Source organism: Cryptomeria japonica, chromosome 2 (assembly GCF_030272615.1).
Source record: "Cryptomeria japonica chromosome 2, Sugi_1.0, whole genome shotgun sequence".
Taxonomy (NCBI): Eukaryota; Viridiplantae; Streptophyta; class Pinopsida; order Cupressales; family Cupressaceae; genus Cryptomeria; species Cryptomeria japonica.
Window position 1 is genome coordinate 601,032,009 of NC_081406.1, and position 18,600 is coordinate 601,050,608.

Genomic DNA, 18,600 nt, shown 5'->3' on the forward strand with positions numbered 1-18,600 from the left:
TTGACCTTCATCATGAGCAAATTAGGTGAAATTGAGAATTTCGCTCTGGACCCTTTGGAAGGGTCAGGAGTGAAATTCTTAACTTGCTTGTTTTCCTTCACCTAAGTCTACTCTTTTCACTTTTCATACCTGGACTTCCATTTTTGAATCCCTCTCTCAACATGAAAAAACTTTCTTGACCCTCAAAATGGATATAAAAGAGAATTTCACTAAGAATCATGGCCAGGGACAAGACGTATTTAGAATTTCGCTCTGGACCCTTTGGAAGGGTAAGGAGCGAAACCCTTGTCCTAGCCTAAAATCTTCATTTTTGGTGACCAAAATCCATTCAAGGGCAATCCTAGGGGCATCTTCCAACTTATCTCATCTTGATCAAGACTTGTTTTGACACAAATTTTGGAAGATAGAATAGGTTTTAGGATTTTCGCTCTGGACCCTTTGGAAGGGCCAGGAGCGAAATCCTTGTTCTTGAGCTCATTCCTTCATTCTTCCACTTCAATTCACCTCAAAGGTCAAGGCAATGTTACTCCATTCCTCTCTAGGCCATAAAAACCAAAATTTTGACTTGTTTTGAAGGGGAAATAGGTGATCTTAGGAATTTCACTCTAGACCCTTTGGAAGGGTCAAGAGTGAAATCCTAGTTTTTGCTCAATTCCTTCACATTTGTTGATTACTATCAACTCAAAGTCATGCCCAAGGACATCTCCAATCCTAGCTCACCCTGACCCACACTTGTCTTGGCATAAATTTGAGAGAAATGAGAGGTTTTGGGGAATTTCGCTCTGGACCCTTTGGAAGGGTCAGGAACGAAATCCACATCCTAGGCTTGATATTTCATCTTTTCAACTCCAATATTCTTTGTAAGGAAAAAAAAACATCATTCTACGCTCAAGGAAGCAAATGAGGTTAATGAAGAATTTCGCTCTGGACCCTTTGGAAGGGTCAGGAGCGAAATTCATCCCCTAGGCAAAATCTTCATCTTTTAATGCTTTCAATCACTTCCCAAGGCAACAACATATCAATCCACCTTCCAACATGCCTTCGAAACTAAGAACTTGGCCAAAACAGGGAAGAAAATGAGGTCTATGGGGATTTTTGCTTTGGACCCTTTGGAAGGGTTAGGAGCGAAATCCTCATTCTTGGTTAATTTTCCACTTCATTCATCCAATTCTTCCTCAAATGTGATCAATTCAACTTCCTTCCACCCTAATTAAGGCAATCCACCATCAAACTCACTCCAGACAAGGCCAACCTAGGGCTTAAGGCAAAAAAGAAGGTCAAATGGAGGATTTCGCTCTGGACCCTTTGGAAGGGTCAGAAGCAAAATTCTCCTTCTAGGTTGATTTCCATCATTTTATTGCTTCAAACCCTCTCTCCAAGGAAAATATGCATCCAAGTCCCCCAAATCATTCCTTAGAAGCTCCAAACTCGGTCAAGTTAAAGAGCAAAATAGAGAAAAAATGAATTTCGCTCTGGATCCTCTGGAAGGGTTAGGAGCGAAATTTTCCTTCTAGGCTCATTTTCACTTTTTTTCCCCTTCTTTGTCTTGGATATAACTCATTAAGCTTCTCCTGATCATCCTCCAATCCAAGTTAGCATTCACTTCAAGATTTTGTGAAGAAAAAAAGGGTCTCATATGAATTTCGCTCTGGACCCTTTGGAAGGGTTGGGAGCGAAATTCCTCCTTATGCTCAAATCATGACTTCATTTTCATATTTCTTCACTCCAAATAAGTGTTAAGCCCTCAATAATGCCTGTGAATGAGTTAGTTCTAAGTTTGGATCAAACTAGAATGTCCTATAGAGGAATTCGCTCTGGACCCTTTGGAAGGATTAGGAGCGAAATTGAAATTCGCATTGGAGGAGTGAAATTTGACATTTTGGTCTCTCTGCCAGGATTCATATATGGAATATAACATTTAAGTATAAGTGACATTTCCTTATATCTTTCTTCTTTCTTATACTTTAAGTTACATTCCATATATACTATCAGGATGTTTGAGAGTGGTTTCGGACCTCGAGGAGTTATAATGCAAAATCTAGTTTTTGGAGGATTCTTCAATTTTCCAGACTTACTCAAATTTCAGGATCAGGATGACATTCCAGACAACCAAATTTCAGGACATTTGAAGATCAGGATGACATTCCACACTTCATCACTTACCAATATGACCTAACTCGAATCTTCAAAGATGATATTCACTCACCAAGCTTCATTGACCTCCTGAAACTTAAACAAGACACTATTAGCAACGAGAGCAAAACTAGGCCTAAGGAAGACTTTCAAAGAAACCCTAACCTGGAGCACCTGCTGACTCCCCCTAGCTCAAGCAGAGCCTGCCATCCTAGTGATCCCCCTGGCGACACTCAAAATGTAAAGGCTAATAGACAAAACCCTAAAAGACGTAGAAACAAACCCTAGAAAGTAAAAAAGTAGGGGTCCCCATTTGCAATGGGGCGATGTGTGAATACAATAATGGTGTTGTGATCTTCATCTTTCAAAGCCCCAAAAAACAAGTGACTAACAAAGCACCACACCTTAACTAGCATAAGAAGAGATTGATAGCAAAATTGGGTAGTGACCTTAATTGTTGATAAAGGTGTCTGGCATATATAACTCCTGCCCCTAGTATCATACAACATAGAAGAGGGTTCTGTTCAGGAGATTACACTGCATTTTTACAAGACATTGGTACCATGATAATGTAGCATATAACACTTGAAAATCAACTAGCTGAGAAGTTTGGCTGTCATTATGACATGGTCCTACAACATATGTATTCCATGGGCAATTCTCAATATATGTTTTTCACTCTCTATTGCTCAACTAGTCCAGGAAATGTCTTCTATAGACAATTTTCAATATGTCTTTATTACTTGCATTTTCCTATTCCTCTACAAATCTTGTGTGTACACCAAGTACATTACATATCCAAATGTTGTGTTGTGTTTTACTTTATAGTTGTATAAGAACTTGTAGGTAATAACGATAGTAATTCTCGGCACTCCTTCCAAAAAAAATAGTAACTTTTACTTTCCCAATATTTCTTATTTGACATCAACTTTAATGGCTTGGAAACACTGCAACCAAATATAAAATTTGAAACTTCACAATGCATCGGGGAGTAGAACTTAGCAGTACTACAGGCATAGGACATGTATCCATTAGCATTTTGAACACTACAACATGCTCCACGAACACTTTGCATCTAAATTTTCGAAAGTATTTGTCATCCCAAATGCATCCTATTTAATTTTCAAAATAATCAACTTGCTAAAGCTTAATAGCTAATTATCAGTATCTGGATGTAAGCAATTTTACCTGGCAACATTGAACATTTCCAGGCAAAAGCAACATAATGAAGAGGTGTGCTATTTGCATCTCTCAAAATGCAGAAAATCAAGACGTTGGAATCTCCAGTCTTATCGAATTGTATTGTCTTATAAATTAATAGTTAAAATTTGTGTTGTATTCTTTTATACTTCAGTAATAACTACAATTATACCTGACATCTTCATAATCTTTACCACAAATCTTTCAAAAAAATCAATTAAGTAAAGTTGAAAATTGGCTGGCAAGGCTAAGAGATTCGATCTTAAGACTCTAAATTACCTATCAGATCAATTGTTGACCCATCTTTTGAATAGTGAAAAATGATTCGTTGGCCCCCAAATCAAGTAGTAATTATGCACATTCTGCATGCCCATTAAGTGCTGCCATGTGAAGTGCAGTAATACTTCCATCTGCTGTTCTGTTCACAATCCTAGAGCAAGGATTGAAACAATACACCATGGAAGTTAAAATTTCTTTTCAAGACAGCTGTTCAAATTGAGGTCAACAAATTAAATGCTACTTGCCTTGGATCATATTCAACTAGTGGACCTTCTTGTGATGCACCCGTCCTTATGTTATGGCGGAAACTGGGTAGCGTAGGCACAACATCAGCAAAAAGAAGTCTTACACATCGAGAATGAACATTTACTACTGCAAAATGTGTTAGCGCATCTTTACTTGTAGTTCTTATTTTGTAACTTACTGATAATTGTTGATGCATGCTCTCCTTACGCTAAGGCTGTAACTTATACAAAACTTATGATTGCATGATATTTGCATGCTCTGTGCGCTCTATGCATAAGCTAACTAATACGAACAGGGTGTTAGGCTTGGTTTCTCCGCCTCTTTCACCCCCCGTGGTTGCCTTTATTTCCACTGTAAATTTTATGATCATGCGGTGGTTGCTATTGTATAAAAGCATGTATTTTTATATTGTAAATGACAATGAATTAATACAATTTCCTTTTTTAGCTGCTCTGTTTTATCTTCTGTGCATTGGATCCTATCCTGTGCTGTGCAGCTACAGCTGCAAAATTTTAAAAAATGAAGAGCTATTTGGCCATTAAGGTAGTCTTCTCTGTTGACTTGCAATGCTAGAAACTTAAATGAGAATAACCCTTAGTATTGGTGACATCTTGTTCTAGAATAAACACAACAAAGGACGTTGATAACATGGTTGAGGTTATCTTACATTTGCCTTATACAACACTAGTGTGTAAACCACTTTCGAGTGACCATATCTACAAGCTTGCATCAATGCTGTCTATAGTGTTTCAAAAGGATGAAGATATTAAACAAGCCAAAAAAATGCAAAGTTTAAAGTGGCTGTATTATGCATTAAAATTATACCGGGAGTCAATGGGCTCTTGGTCTACTGGTGAAGTTGAATGGTTCAAAATGAGCCCACCAGGAATCAAGACTTGCTGAGTGCAAGGCTCCGACATCATAAGGGATGAGGTCGGGATCGTACCCCACTGATCTGACAGCTCGCGGGCTCCATGCCCGTGTTGGGCTGTCCTGCTCACAGGTCTGGACCTCCATAAAAAAAATAAAATAAAATACCAAGATACTAGTATTATAACTAAATTAAAATTTGCCCTCGGATTAAACCATGCAAATAGCTCTATAGCATGGAGAAAATTTACATCAACACTGAACTCTTTTCGCAGCCACACATTAAACACAGTCCTAAATCATCATTTCACTGTGATTTTGGTCATATTGTGTGCACTTGCCAATGGTCCACAAACAGACATTAGCACTTGTGGGAAGTTTCAATCCAATGAGCATGAAACAGAATGCAATTCCTTTGTATTAAAAACATTATTGGTGGATCAAATTAATGAAAAAGTAAGATTTGTGCAAAATCTTTAATGCCTACCTGACCACAGTAGTTCCTGATATTTACTTCTACTCCAGATTCAAGCAGGAGAGAGACAATCTGCTTATTCAAATTTCAATATCAAATATAGCATTTTGACACTGTCTGTAATACAACACAATGAATTGTAAAGTCATTGTGTCCTTGGGCAGCTGAATAATGTAGAGAATTGAGAACTCCAAGGGATGAATATTTTGGAAGACGTGGGTTACACTCCAACAGTGCCTTGGCTTCCTGCAAATCTGCAAATGCCTCACTTACTATTGTGTCAGTGATTTTGTAATGATGATATCTACCGTTGGATTTAGCTTTGATACGGTTTGAAAAGTATCTACAGTTGTATAGAAGATTTCATATTAAATACCAACTCTCAGTCATCACGCTAAATACCAACTCTTGGTGATTGAAACCAATAATTGAAATGGGAAACAACTGTTCAGTTTAACGTGAGAGAGGCTTGCAAGTCATTCGTATGCGAGCTTTCTCGCAGAGGAAGCCTATCGATTAATTAAAGTCAAGATGAGATCTAAGAGAACTATCATCATAAACAATATCTATGTGTACGAAAGAATGTAGCTCACATAAATCACTATCAGTATACTCCTGATAAGATGGATCATCTAAAGAACACGAATCCAAGGATGAAGGGATAATATTGTTACGACATCTAAAAATATTAGCACCAGAATGCATCACATCATTGTAGAGGAAATTGATTAAGGTGTAGAGTTTTGGGGCATTATATCAACAACAAAATATTTTGATGAATGTATTCAATGTAATCATGTTAATTTCTATAAACCAACAATAAATTAATTGCTCAACAAATATCACAAAAAAAAACAAGAACAATGTTTATTTATCTGATTTGTAACAGTTAATATATTGGGTTAATTAACAGAACAAAGAAGCAAATTCACATGAAACCAATCACACAACGGTCTTACATATATAGTCCTCTGGACAAAACATCAATCATGAAAGAGAAGAGAAACTTTCCTCACATAACACAACCTAAGAGAAACATTCCTTACGTGATTTGAGAAAGAAACTTTATTTACATGATGCAAGAGAAAAGAAACTTGCCTTATATAACTCAAACTATCCCACACATAAGATTGCTCTTGGTGTTAACCTTACAACTCTGAGAAACATTATATTTACAAAATAGAAAACATTTTCTTGCTGAACATTTAGCACGAGCTCCACTTAAGCAACTTCCACAATCACACCTTCTGAACTACATAAAACTTAACAATCAATTTTCTAAATTAATTGTTCACATATCTTGTAAAATTATTTTTTATTGTAATTTTTTTTATAATTTATATTTTCAAATTAATTTGCATATATTTGTATTTAGAATTTTATATTTTAAAATCAATTAATTTACATTATTATTGGTAATAAATAGTTTTTATGCCGAAGTCATCTCTTATTTGAGATGGACAGACTAATATTTAAAATCAGTGGTTCAAAATTCATTACAGCCAAAGCAAGATGATTCAAACACTTTCGTCCTTTAGATTTTTCTCGCTGGTTGTATGTGCTAAGTGACGAGAACTACGAATATGTTGGAAGGTCTTAATTTCCCACACAGTTTTGTACGTTGCCCACACAGTTTCCTATACAAATACAATGCCTACTTGTGAAAAATTGATCTACCATTTACTTCCAAGCATGTGGGAGGCTACTTATCTGATCGTTTTTACTCGCGATTTTTCATCCCCGATTTTCGCTTTTCTAAGATCTCGGGTTTGGAAAATACTTGGCGTAAAATACGTACAGTTTGTCTACCCGTTCACGTATTTCCACTCACATAGCTAAAACATGTCAGATTTTCCACAGGAAGTGTCTCAGGTCGAATTAGTAAATAAATGCCAGAAAATTTTGTACTGGAAAAAATTTGCCGAGGTTTTTGAGACGGTGAACCATTCAAATGTATTCCCTATAGAGATTTTGTATTGTCGCATTTTCGTACAACAAAACCAATACCAGAGAAGGATGAGAACCATTCCAGAAAGAAAAGAGCAAATGCTCTATGCAAGCTATTACTATATGCCAAAGGGCAAGACTGAAAAGATAGGTAGTCGGCTAAGCAAGGGCTAGCACCGCATCATTGGAGCATTGCCCAGACTAATGTTACAAAATCACTTAACGAAGAAACTCAATAATAATAAAGATATTTAAAAATATAAATTCTTTTAAAATGAAAACCAAACACACACAAACTATTTAAGAGTGCAAACCTCAATGCCCTAAAAAAAATCCCATTTCTAAAATAGAAGCGCAATTAAAATATTAAAAACAAACTTATGTACCAAAATTGGTTCGGGAAAAAAAGGGGTAATAGAATCATAACAGATCCATGAAAAATTACAAAGAATATGGATAATTCAAGATCCACTCCAATCAACACTTTCAAGAAAATTAAAGAATATATAAAAATACTCAGAAATGTATAGTATGTTGAACCATAATTGATCCCTAGAAACTCATAAAACATGAATAACTCAAAGATCCACTATAATCAATGAAACTAAGAAACATATCGATTTTTGTTCGATCCGCCTAGAAATCTCTCTCTATCCGGTGCTTAGCCCGGGCCAACCCTGACCACACTCTTTCTCTTCTAGCTCTGCCACTAATGTGGTTACCTTGAAAGAAACATCAATGCCATGATATGTGAAAAGAGTTACACTTTGTTCCTTTGAAGATCATAAAGCCTATTGTAGACACCTAAAAATGTCTCATTGATCATGTACTAATTATTCATCTAATTGATTAAATAATTCATTAATTCATTAATTAAGCTAATTAATCTTATTCTTCTAATCTCATATTTCTTCATCATCGTTTAATCATTTAAACCAATTTCTAACATTAATTAAATATTTACTATTTAATTAATTATGATTTTAATCCTTCAATTTAAATAATCTTTATTATTTAAATAATTTCATTTTCAATTTCTATCTTTAATCAATTATCATTAACCCTTTTCTTAATTAATTAAATATTTATTATTTAATTAATTGTGATTTTAATCCTTTAATTTAAATAATCTTTATTATTTAATTAAATTCAACTTCTAAATAATTAAATTATTTTAATTAACTAATTCATATTTCTTCTAATTCAAATTCCAAACCCCCAAATCCTAATTTCATTAAATTTCTCAAATTCAAATTCAAATTCACATTCTTCTAATTTCAAATGCATGTGTATGATTTCAAAAACCAAATTGAAAATCAAAGTCAAGTTCTAAATATATTCAAATAACAAATTGAATTTAAAATAAATTCAATATTTGAATTAAATCTCATGCAAAGATTAAATTGAAAATCAAAGTCAAAGTGCAAGCACATACTAAATTAATTAATTCAATCAATCAATTAATTAATTCAATTATCCTTTCAATTCTTATTTCTATCTTTTAGTTAGCTTTTTTCTAAATAAAGCTCTCAAACAAATTTCAATCAGTTAACTATTTCATCCTCTTTATTTCCTCCAATCCCCCATTTTTCATCTTTCAATCAACTTTTTTCTTAATTAGTTCACTCAATTAATCTATTCAATCTATTTTGTTCCACCTCCAAATTAGTAGTTCAACTATCAATCAACATGTGAGCTCACCTGAGTTCCACCTCTTAATCAATTTGTTCCACCTCTCAATCCATCATCTCCAATAATCAATAAATTGAGCATTCAATCTCCATTTTCAACAATCATGAACTTCGAATCTTTGTGTCAATTGCAGGTTGCCAACACGATATCTGAGAGCCACTATACCACAAAGAGAAGAAGAGCAATGGAAGCTATGATGCACAATAGGGAGTTTTACATTGTTTAGATTTATTCTATTATGCATCTATTTTTATTGATGTTTGTTTTAAATTCTATAATTGAATAGGGATTCATGATTTCCCTTTGTTTTTGATTAAATATTTAGATGAATTTTAGCATACACATTTTGGTGAACCTGACGTGAATCAACAACTAATTAACCTTCTCTATTTTCTATGTGATTTTTGCAATTCGTACAATTTTTATTTTTTTTGTAGGTTTTGTATGGATTGCAAAGCGGATTCAACAATAACACAATCGCATAGATAGGATCACGCAATTGACAACTCAGGGTCATGCATTTGTGTGGAACCCATCACACAATCGTCTTTATCTTATCACACTATTGACCAAGCATCGTTACACATTAGACGAAAATATTTATGCGTCTTGTTTGTCTTAATTTTTAATTTTTAGTCCTTTGTTCTAATTCTGTATGAAATTTGTTGAATCTAAGTATTCTTTACCCTGATTTGATGCTTTAATTATGACATCTTATGGCACACAAGGTACAATTTAAGATTTCAGGTGCTAGGAGGACAAAGGAACAAAGGAGGCAAGCTAGACGTTATCAACAAATCGTAAAGGTAGAAAAGAATATACAAGATCTAGAGGACTAGACAACCATTGATAGATACAATAGCCTAGTTCTCTCATATAGAGTGAAATATGATTTTCTTAATATAGAATGGATGATGAGAGATCTTGCTAAGGCATCACAGTCTGTTTTGCAGGTTTTGGATCAAATTTAGTCTTTTTTTGTTGTTGTATGTTTGTCATTTACACATTCGCCTAGACATTTTCACGCAATCATTCTGTCAGTACACCGCATTCGCTCTGTCAGAATTATGTTGGCATTGAGTTGTCATTGATTTCAACCAGTATAAGAGGGCTACCGGTATAAGAGATGAATATACAACATTGTCATGGATGCATACAGAATGAGATATCTTTGATATCACCTTGTGTTGCAGTGCACTGGTAAGGTAAGGGAGAGAATGTCATTCAATAGAATGACTTTTGGAGTCACTGGTACACAAGTCAATGTTTGACTTGTGTGGAAGAGATGGACAGGTCTCTGGTATAGTCTATCACCGGTAAGGAGAATATGTCAACTGGTAAGTGATGTGTTGACATGGAGAAGATAAATCAACCAAGTGAGTAGTTGCCAACCGGCAAGCTTATGACTAGTATACAAGCAAGATGAGCGAGATGTTGAACTATTGATTGTGATTAAGAGGCAGAGTGTTTTCTAAATCGCATCAATACAAGAGGAGAAGGATGTACAGGTCACCAGTATGCTGTGTGGATGCAGAATAATAGGACTCCCACCAGATAGAGATGCAGTCACCATGTGAAGTGATGACTGATAATGAGTGTGCCCAATCGGATCACATGTGCCTGTTTGAAGATATGTTGCACAAATAGGGAAGCCACATGAGTGCATTGCAAGATACAGATGACAAGGATCCACTCCCACTAGTAAGTGGAGCTTATATCCTATTATGCAAAGTATGCATCTTAGTTTCATGAGATAAGACATAAGTAGAAGGCAGGTGATTGAAGGCTCACATCGGATCTATCGATGAAACAAAAGGATGTCTCAGGTACATAAGATCAAGAACATGCACCAGATTAGCTGGGTAGACACTGATGAGTTGTCGGTATAGAGATTGAAGGATATGTTTGTCACTTTGACAAACATGTTGATAGTTGAACTGGTCTAGTGGTGAAGAAAGGTGTTAGCACAGATGTAGATAGATGAAGTGTGATGGGTTTATCACTTTGACAAACTGGTTGAGATATGGTTTGGGCTGATGAAGAAGAAGGCAAGGATGAGCAGCTGCAGATAGAGGGCAATGGCCAGATTGAAGATGTAGTCAGTTGAAGTTTGATGACATGGTGTCATGAAGGTGTTTATTGGTAAGTATGTCCATCGATAATGCTGACAAAGTGCAAATGCAGAAGGCTCCCATTTGATGAAGGTGATCATGAGGTAAGTTGGCATATGTGATAAGTGGTTTTGGTGCTTCACTGGGAGAGAAGAAGAGTGCAAGTTTGAAGGTAGACCGGTTAGGGTATAACTGGCAGGGTCTGTGAATCAGTAGATGAACCCAGTTGTGTGGTAGGTCGGTGATCTTGTCTAGACCGACAAAGGAGCCAAAGGATGTCGACAAAGGAGCCATGTGGAGTTGAACTGGCAAGCTCACAGAGGTCAGTGAAGCGTCGTGTCGGGGAGGTAGCTAGCGGTTGGTCGACATTTATGATGATTACAAGGCCCGAGGAAGAAAAGCAAAGGATTGCGGCTCGAGATGAAGGAATCTATAGAGATACAGATAAGGCCGATCTTGCAAATCGAAGTGGGTGAAGGAAACTGCATCACTCATGTGATCGATCAAACAAAAGACCAAAAAACATGCTATAGAGGGCGAAAGAGAGAATACGTGTTTCATAGGGTAAACAGATGGGCGATGTTCATTGATTGAGTGTTGAACACCAATCAAGGACATGATATCAGATTGGATTTGATATGTCACGATGATCATAGATTAGATCGGATGCAGATTCAGTGCATGGCGGAAACCCTAACCATGCCATTGTTCAAACTCATGTCTTGGCAGGAAAATCTGGCTATAAGTATGTGAGCCAAAGATATTGTTTGGGTTGCTGAATGAGAGAGTGTTGCTACATGCGAGAAGAAATCAGTCAAGTACTCAACGAGTATTAGAAGAGAGACTGAGTGTGAGAGAGACTAGGGTTGAAGAGTTCAACCAACAACAGTGAGGTAACTGGTTGTGACCAAACCGATAGTGAAGAGTTACAGAAGAGTGTAGAGAAGGCAAGTAGAGAACCGACAAAAGATAGTACCGATGGAGAGTAGTAGAACAGTTGAGAGAAGAGAGAATCAACAAAGAGTATAATCGACAGACAGAGAACCGACAGTGAACTGGATAGAAGATCCACGAGAAAGATTTACAGAAGTGTTACAAAATCCATTTGTAGCAAGGTTATTAATTTGTAAATGATTATGTTTTGTATTCACTGAGTTGGAGCTTGGTGCAGGGGTTGTAGCTCCTTGGGTGGGTGCCCTAAATTAGGGGCAGGTGCTCCTTGGGTTGGTGCCTTAAAATCAAGGGTTGGTGCCCTAAACATTGTAATCAGAGATTCATTGTGAGGTTGGATTGGAGCAGTAGTCTCCAACAACATTTCTCACTGAGGTTTTTCCCATCTTGGGTTTTCCTCGTATATGCTGGTGTTATGTGTTGTCTCCTTGAGTATGATTGCATTTGTGTTTGTCTCCCCTCTAACCGGTAAGTCTGCATTGAGTTATTTAACCAATATATTCACAGAGGATAGTTTAAAGGGAAAAGTTTGAGAGCCACTGATTCACCCCCTCTCAATGGTACATTATGTCTAACAAATTACGCAATCGCCAACACAAAATAATGCAATCACCAACACAGAGTCACACATTCGCTCACGTATAATTATGCATTTGTTCAATGAAAAGTTTGATTTGTTGTTTTCTGTGTGTTTTCTGGGATTACTGATTCTCTCTTTGCAGCATGTGGCGAAATCATAGAGAAGACTGGATCATTATTGAATATTTGTAGAAATCACTAACATGCATGCTTTCACAGTTTAGTTTGGGGGTTAAAATAAATTTGGTTAAAATTGACATGCGTGCTTTCACACTTCAGTTTGGGGCTTAAAATAAATATGGTTAAAATGGACATGCATGCTTTCACACCTCAGTTTGGGGCTTAAAATAAATCTGGTTAAAATTGACATGCATGCTTTCACACTTCAGTTTGGGGCTTAAAATAAATCTGGTTAAAATTGACATGCATGCTTTCACACCTACATACGTATCTCACACCTAAGTTTGGGTTTTTAAAATGAACGTGAATCAGGCTTATCAATAGAATAACTCACACTTCACCTTTTTTAAGGGAAATAACTTTTTATTGTGTTTGGGGTGGACCCACTGTTGCATTAACTACCTTTCCACCCGCCTTCGAGGTCTTGGGAGAAAGGGAAAGGTGATAACAACACCCACTTTTTCATTTTAGTAGTGAGGGGTATCTTTGATTGGGGATTTCATCACCCCACAAAGGTACTTCAAATTGGGATGCGTTGGGGATATCATCTCTCCTAGCATACTCTCGAGCCGATTTTTCAAGTCGCTATATAAATATACTGGTTAGGCGGCTAGAGTGTTGAGTGAATTCGACGTATGTGGGGGCCTTCCCTGCACTGATAAGCTTAACTAAAGTCTTAAGTGGCTTGCTCTAAGAATATGTCGTTGGATCGGGATCCCTTGAAATTTACAATAAGAACCAACTTAGTAGCCCAAATCCCACGTTTATTGGTTTCGGGTGTGCGGATTGTACCCCATAGATACCCTCCATGTACCTTGCATAATGAGACAAAAAATATTCGGTGATAAGATCTTCGAATCTTCAGGGTAAGAGAGACTCGCATGCCCAAGAAGTGTGTGTCATGGAGTGGAGCCAGTGCTTCCAGACTCTCTATTTGTTCGTTTTGTTTCAGTATTTTGCTGCGGGGGCCCATTAAATGGTTTCCACTTTCTAGCCTAAGATTTTCTTATGTAATTTTATGTGTATCATTGTACCAGACCACTATTGAGTCAGTATTTGGTCTATTTTAGGTCCTACCTCACGTATCTATGAAATCTCAGAGTTGGTCAGAACACAGTTCAATCAGCTATACCTATCTTCAAACAACTATTCTCAGATTTAAAAAACAACAAACTTTTCCTACAAACAAAATTACTTGAAACAAAGTTTACCTTGAAACATCTGACAATCCTACAAACTCCAAAATTTTACATACTTGTGATCATAGGCAGTCCTTGCATAGTCCTCATTTACGTCCTTAGAATAAGTCCTTGCATAGTCCTCATTTACATCCTCATTATCGTCCTCATATACGTCCTTAGAATAAGTCCTTGCATAGTCCTCATTTACGTCCTCATTATCATCATCATTTACGTCCTCATAATCTTTGCATAAGTCCTTGCATTGTCTTCATAATTAGTTCTTATTATACCTCATATACATTTGTCTTAGTCCATCATCATTTGTATATTCATCGTAGCAAGTCATAGCATGTGTCCTAATGGGTCTCCCAGGTGATGGTTTGATCCCCTTTGAGCAACCTAATCTAGTGCCAAATGATGGTCAATGAGAAATTATTGAAGGCTTAGATAACTTGGTTTGGAAATTAAAGACAAGCGCGCCTCAATACATAGGAGTCAAGTACGAGCTAGATGGAGAGTATAAAATTTTCTGTAGAATTGATAGAGAAATTGATGTAGAACTTCTGAGAGAAGAAATTGAAAAACTTGCATTGCAAAAATCTCAAAGTACTCAACAAGTCTCATGTCCTAATCCCCAATAGAGAGTTTGGTCTAGTGTTGCATATTCTACATTTAGGTCTAGAGTCTTGCGTTATTGTCGTCTTGCATTAGGTTCTAAAGCATCCTCATATAGAGGTCTTAAATTCCCATCACAAGGTCACAAAAGGCAAGGAGTAAAATGGACCCAAACAATGACCCATCAGTTAATCCAACTTGGAACATGGACATATCAAGTATTCCATCACGCAATGGTCAAATCCTCATGCAATGCACACAATACACGAGCTAGAAAAAATTTAACATGCGAAGAGATTGAGTCAACTCAACAAGACCCACATTATGACTCTAGATGCTCTTATACACAATGACAGGGACAAATATCTCTCGTTGTTATTACAAAATGGTGCCAAGTTACCTAAAGATTTTGATGTCACAACAATCTTACCACTAGGAACTACTTTAGGTCCAAATAGCAGTCAAATACCACATGTAACACAAACACAAACAATGACCTCAAGTTTCTCTCAAAATACACCAACATCATCTATACAAACAAATGTCGTGTCAAATACGATTTCTCAAGCAAGTGCATCATCCTCAACAATAAACGTTAGTGCACAAACACAAGCTATCATAGCCTCTCAAACTACACCAGTAATGTTAAGTGTTGTGGTGCCAATTCAAACACAAATTTCTCATACAACAAGTGCAGCTCAACCTCCGATTTCCTATTCCATAGGATCTACATACAGTCATCAGAATACAAACCCAGGTTCCACTAATACAATGAGTACAACCCAATCAAACTTGGGCTCACATTTTTCTTATTTCACAGTACCTAGCGGAAGCCATAACACACAGAATTATAATTATGGTACCTTTCAACAACCTCCTATTTATACTACCACAAATCCTTTTGTGGGAAATATACATGCGCAAAGTGTACCACTGACTCAAACATATATTTTGACCCAACAAGTACATAATCTGCAACAACAAATGATAACTATGAAAACCAGTAATGATAAAAAGAGCTATACAATGTAGGACTTACGTCCTTATCCTTTTGATCACACATTATACATGTCGCCTTTCCCACCACATTTTGAAACACCGAAATTTGACAGATACCGAGGGAAAGGTGATCTTAGAGATCACATTAGAGAATTTTTCACTGCATGTATAGAGGTTGCAACTAAAGACACGTATCTAATGGGATTGCTTCCAAAAAGTCTCAGAGGTTTGGCTTTGGAGTGGTTTTCACATCTCCCACCAACGATCACATCATGGGGTGAATTAGCGGAACATTTCATTGCTAACTTCTCACATAACATTGAAACCTCGGTTACATTTATGGACCTATGTGCCACAAAACAATATGAGAATGAAACATTTGCATCTTTCATACAAAGATGGAGAGCTCTCTACAAAAGGTGCAAGACTATTATTCCTGAAGCTGAGCAAGTTGACATGTTTACAGAAAACTTAATCCGTAAAACTAAGTACCCAATACAAATACAATTTTGACCATATTTAAACAAATCACTAAAAAAGCCTTAAAGTGCGAGAAAGGACTAGTAGAACAAGGTATCATAAAATATGGGAATAACAACAACAATGATAAATATAAGTTTTGGTCAAGAAACAAGAATGTGACCAATGATGACGTTGTAGATGCTCGTACAATGAACAGGCTCAACCAATTTTGTCTTTACAAGGCCTAAGTCAATCATTTAGTCCACATATAGAGACTAACACAGTAGACCAACGCAAATGCTGCACAAACTACCAACACAAAATTCCCAATGGTAAATGCTCCAAATATGAATTACACACCTCTAGGGGAACCTATTGAATCAGCATTAAAAAAGTTAATACAGACAAATATGATCACTTTACCATAAGTTAGAGTATATGAACCAAATCCTTTCAAACCTACATGGTGGAATGATAATGATTTTTGTGACTAGATCATCATACAAAAGCTCACAAAATTGCAAGTAGATATAAATTAAAAAAAAGTTAATTCAAGACATGATAGATCAAGGTGACATCATAATTGACACCAACAAAACTTCAGCAAACACAAATCACACCATCTTTAAGGATCCATTAGTCAAACATGATAAAGGGAAGGCATCCACATCGGGAACACAAGATAACACAACTAACTACACAAAAGTCTCGTATGACTATACTATTCATGCTATTAGCTCAGGAGATGTAGTAAAGGGTACTTCACAACAAGAACTTGATGATGATGAGCAACCTCAAGTGACTTATGACTATGATAACCAAATTTGCATGATGTCAGAAGCACCAAAATATGATGAAGACAAGAATATCTGTCTTATGGACTGGGGACAGGAAGAACCATTTTATCTAGGATGGTTTGAAGATGAACTTATCACACAAATCATGGATATCAGACTTGCACATAATGACTATAGGATGGGATATGAAATGAACCTTGATAACAAAACATATGTTGGAAACAGGTCCCTCACAAGAGATAATACAGTGGCTACAATCACAATAAATCCAAGAGATAGAGACTATGCAGTAGTTACTCGTAGATCAAAAGTAACTTTACAAGGAGTACCAACCAACCCATCACCAACAGTAGGGACCTATAATGTGGTTGAGCAACTAAATAGTACCCCAACCCAGATATCACTCTTTGAACTATTATGTGTATCACCAAATCACAAAGTGATATTGGATAAAGCACTTCAAGATTCAATAGTTGACAGAGATATAGATGAAAATGATTTCCAAACCATGGTAGGGAATTTAGCTAATGGTACCCGTATTGCTTTCACAGAATAAGATGTTCCTGTAGACATATAAATCTGACCACTTTCCTAAGTGAATATTTAATATTCATTTTAACCTCATTCCTCTATTTAATGAAATGAATCTCAATTTATTTAATTAAATTCACCTAATCCTTTAATTAAATAAACCAATTTATTTAATTAATTCCCCTTTCTCGCCTTTTAATTAAATTTACATTTAATTAAATTGATCCTTGCAAGTAAATAAATCTAATTTATTTATTTAAAAACCCCCGCTTGTATTTATGCAAGTTCTTTCCTTTTTGATTGAAGTAAAGTAATTTATTTTAATTAAAATTCCTCTCCATCTAGTTGCATTTTCCTACATATCCCACTTGCCTCCTTAAACCCCTTCTAGATTATTCTAATCACTTCTAATTTAGCCTAATCCATCTCCTAAATATTGTTACATCTCTTAGCAAAGGGAAGTCACTTTTCAAACCCTCAAAGTCTTTGAAAATCATTAAAGGCATTATGTCCTCAACAAGTTAACCCTCAAAGTCTTCCAAACCATTAAAGGCTCATACATAACCATTAATGGTTAACTCAACCTTTTGGCATGGTTATAAACTTTTTGCCTAACTCAACCTTCATCTAACCCAGGGGTCTCATCAAGCATTCATGGCTTTACCCTTGGTTATCACTTTAACCTTTGCACAAGAGTTTACCCCTTGGATAAAAGCTTTACCCAATGGATGACTCTAATCTAACATTAACCTTACCTCCTAAGGTAACCTTCATGTCTTCTCAATCATTTAATGCTTCTTACATCTCCTCTCAAGCAGTGTCTTGTTGACAATTGTCACCATTTCATTGGTGAGAATTGTGAACATGGATTGATAACTTTCAATCCTGGCCCTTGTTAAGTTTATCCAATCTTGACCATCCATTGCCCTATTTTTCCTATAAATAGAGCTCTCATTCTCTCACAAACACATCCAAGTTTCATGCATCTAATCTATAGTCATTTTACTAAGCATTTACCCTCTCTTTGATAAAATCATCTTAATAGAATTTTAGAAGTAATTTTAAATATCATAGCATATCCATATTAGACTAGTATATCATGCTAGGATAAGTTTACTAATCTTTATCTTATCATCATCTTTTATGCTAGTTTAAATCATCATAGATTCAATATCATACATATCTAGGAATGCATTCATGCTAAACTAATCAAACATCACTCATTCTTGGAGTTGTCATTCCTAAGTCACTTTGTTTAGTGATCTAAGAGCAAAGGCATTGACTTGAGGGATCCTGTGAGATAGAGAACAATGGAACATCCCTTGGGAAGTTGAGCTATTCAATATAGCTCC

At 36.1% G+C, this 18,600-nt stretch overlaps 1 pseudogene; it reads right to left on the bottom strand.

The window, feature by feature from the left end:
- Positions 1-5,566, bottom strand: part of LOC131062973 (probable E3 ubiquitin-protein ligase XBOS32) — a 49,350-nt pseudogene extending 43,784 nt beyond the window's left edge.
- Positions 5,567-18,600: the final 13,034 nt, after the last annotated feature.